General features: G+C 32.1%; 1 long non-coding RNA gene across 1 annotated transcript; it reads left to right on the top strand.

Annotated features, from left to right (window-relative positions):
- The first annotated feature begins 2,085 nt into the window (after positions 1–2,085).
- LOC127743199 (uncharacterized) lies at positions 2,086–2,904 on the top strand. Its single transcript, XR_008004562.1, has 2 exons — positions 2,086–2,530; positions 2,623–2,904. It is a non-coding gene; the product is annotated as an uncharacterized LOC127743199 (long non-coding RNA).
- The last annotated feature ends 727 nt before the right edge of the window (positions 2,905–3,631 follow it).

Genomic DNA, 3,631 nt, shown 5'->3' with positions numbered 1-3,631 from the left:
GATCCTATTAATAGTAAACTAGTATCCTAGGGTGTACAGAAATGAGTAAATGACGTAAAAATCCACTTCTGGGTCCACTTGGTGTGTGCTTGGGCTGAGCAATGAAGCATTTTCGTGTAGAGACCTTTTCTGGAATTAAACGCCAGCTTTCATGCCAGTTTGGGCGTTTAACTCCAAGTTTTATGCCAGTTCCGGCGTTTAACGCTGGAATTTCTGAGGCTGTTTTGCCACGCCGGTTTGGGCCATCAAATCTTGGGCAAAGTATGGACTATCATATATTGCTGGAAAGCCCAGGATGTCTACTTTCCAATGCCGTTGAGAGCGCGCCAATTGGGCTTCTGTAGCGCCAGAAAATCCACTTCGAGTGCAGGGAGGTCAGAATCCAACAGCATCTGCAGTCCTTTTTGGTCTCGGAATCAGATTTTTGCTCAGGACCCTCAATTTCAGCCAGAGAATACCTGAAATCACAGAAAAACACACAAACTCATAGTAAAGTCCAGAAAAGTGAATTTTAGCTAAAAACTAATAAAAATATACTAAAATCTAACTAGATCATACTAAAAACATACTAAAAACAATGCCAAAAAGCATACAAATTATCCGCTCATCATTATACCAGCTCAGCCTTAATTAATTACACCCTCAACCAACTTGTATCATCACACTCTCTATATATCCCTCAGTTGCTATAAATTTCAACATTATAACAACCTGTAACTAACTTTTTCAACATTATAACCTTTCTCTGTTTATTCCTTCTCTTCCTCTACACTCCGATTTCCTCTTCTTTTCTTCACAACCAAGCTACTGATATCTTTCATAGCTGATGTTGGTTGATTTGTTTTGTTACCTATAATAGTTCCTATTTATTAAAGAGAGTTATCATTTTCCGTCTATATTAGAGATGAATGTTATGTTGTTGTAATTGAATAAATTGTTTTTCAGTCACAAAAAAAGTGACAATAAAAATTTAAATGTAGCAAGGAGCCGAAGAAACAGGAAGATATATTAATTTTGATGACCATGCATTGTCGGTGAATGTTGCGAGCTGTAAACTCATTAAATTAAAAAGGACCTCAACTTTAATTATTTGTTTAAGTTTATAACGTAAGGCATTCTAGCTAATTACATACTATCGTGTTGGTCGAGTGGTCAGTTCACTCGTCCGTTTAAACAAGTGTCGGGGGTTTGAATTCTGCCTTGTGCATGCAGCAACCCATTGGCCAGCGGCAGACCCTTAAATGGAGCTCCGATCCGCGACGAATTAATCCTTAACCTGTCGGATTGGGGGATACCGTGGACAACCAAAAAAATTACAGTTAACAATGCTATCAGAAATGCGATCAATTTAGGATTCGGTCTCAGCCAGAGAAACTTATAAAAATTCACCTAGATAATCAATTCAAAAATTAAATATGTGCAATAATTTTCTTGTTTATTATTGTTGGTGGGTTAATTTTCCCAACAATTATGTGTATCCAACTTGTTACTATAGTTTACCCTCTATATATATTACGTTTATAATCGCTAAATTAATAAAATTATACATTAAAATAAACTAATAAACAGAACATGAATAATTTTGCCAAAGATCGGGCAATTGGAAAAATGATAATAAGTAGGTGAAAAGATTTGGATCTATATGTAGATAGCCGATTTAGCTTAAGGGGAACAAATTAAATATACTTATGGTCATTATTATATTTTGCCACATTGGAAGCATATAGAGGATGGTGTCTAATCTTTTATGTGGTCAAAAGAGTGGACATTATTAACCATATATGCATGGGTTCAATATTAATTTTTACCAAACTTTATTTGTTTCTTTAAAATTAAAATATACATAGCTCTTGCACACACAAATTAAAACGATAGACATGAAGAGGAGAGTAATGATCCCTTTTTTTCATATTATTAATTAATAAAAAGCATCATTTTAATATAATATAGACAAACAAAGCAATAATATAGGTATAGTTCTCTATGTGGCCCTTAATTAAGCGTTGCTTTAAGAGAAAGTAATAATACTACGTACCCTACTTTTTTGAAAAAAGAGTGAGCATGCTATGATATATGATCATAGTGGTCTATAAATAATTGAAATGGGCATGCAATGGCTTTACCAACTTTAATTTAATTTCATTATCTTGATTCTTCAGCACTTTTCTAAAAATCAAGATCAGATGGGTATGAGGAAGGGATTATTATTATTCAACAAGAAGCATAAAATTGAGGCGATTGTTGTGATACTAGCTATTGTTATGTGTATCATGATGTGCCAAGGGACTACAGAAGCTACAAGCAGATTAAGAAGCATGAAAAAGGAGGGTTTTAATGTGAAAGCATCATTATTATCATCAAGGTTACATAAGACTATGGAGATGGAAGATTATGGTACTCCAAGTAGCTATGAATCTCCACCAGCTGATGATTATGATTATGATTTCTACAGAAAACATGGAGATATCCCAAGCCCTGGTGCTGGTCATTGATCATCATCATCAACCATACATGTATGTGTATATATATGGTATGTTAATTTTCCTTTTCATGTTTGGTTATATATCTAATTGGTCTTTTTAGTGATGCCGTTTAAGCTACTAAATTTGGTCTTTATTGTAGGTGAGGTTGTGATTATTCCCGGGACCAGCTTACTTTGTACTTATTACTGGTCATATATATATTATGTCAGAGATGATCCCGGCAAAGGATTTTGATATAAATATATATGTGGGAGTTGTTACATGTATATGTTCTTTACTGTTAATTATATTATATTTACAGTTAATTAATTTCATAAATATTTGTTATATATTATATAGTGAGGAGACGTTGTTGTGTATTTATCAGTGAATGTGTATTTTGTTTCTGTTAAAAGTAAATAATAAAGTTTCTTTTTAATTAGTTTTGGCGCTTGAACTGTTAATTGTTAATCACTCATCCTTAAACTTGATATGAACCCAGGAAATGATGAAATGATCAATTCCATTTACGAACGAAGGTTCTTTGTTTTTGGTAAAGTTCTTCGAAGTTATTGGTTCTGCAAATTTTTATGCCTAGTAACAACAAACTAAACTACCACAAAATTGTGCAAATTGCAAAAGCATATCACGGGGTTTAGTTGATTCTCTTAGGCCCAACCTAATAACGTAACTTCGTATTCTAATTTGTTTTACTCAAATTTTTTTAATGTTTAAAAAAAATATGGGTATCTCAATATCGCAATTGTATCATTAATAAGAATTAAAAAGGATGAAAAGAAATAAAGAAATAAATAAATGTAAGATCTCAGAAGCAATGTAAATTGCAAAAATTAAAAAAAATAAAAATTAAAGAGAAGATAAAAAAGAAAAATAAACATAAAAAAAGAACAAGTAAAAGCAGAAAAATTTTATTAATAAAAATAGAAAAAAAACAAATTATAAGTGTTTAAATTCAGAGGAATTATTTAAGATTTCTAAATTTACTCTATAATATCAAGGGAATGAGAGCGTTTTGAGTTTTTAAGTGTTTTTCAAAAGAACTGAACTCTTACAATGTGTTCCTAAAACTCTATTTATAAACTAACCTAATGTTAGCTAACAGTTACCCTTTGTACACCACTTGCAGAAAATTTGAATTTTCCCGTTTT

Source organism: Arachis duranensis, chromosome 10, assembly GCF_000817695.3.
Source record: "Arachis duranensis cultivar V14167 chromosome 10, aradu.V14167.gnm2.J7QH, whole genome shotgun sequence".
Classification (NCBI taxonomy): domain Eukaryota; kingdom Viridiplantae; phylum Streptophyta; class Magnoliopsida; order Fabales; family Fabaceae; genus Arachis; species Arachis duranensis.
The sequence above is the reverse complement of the archived record's forward strand: the minus strand, read 5'-3'. Positions and strand labels throughout refer to the sequence as shown.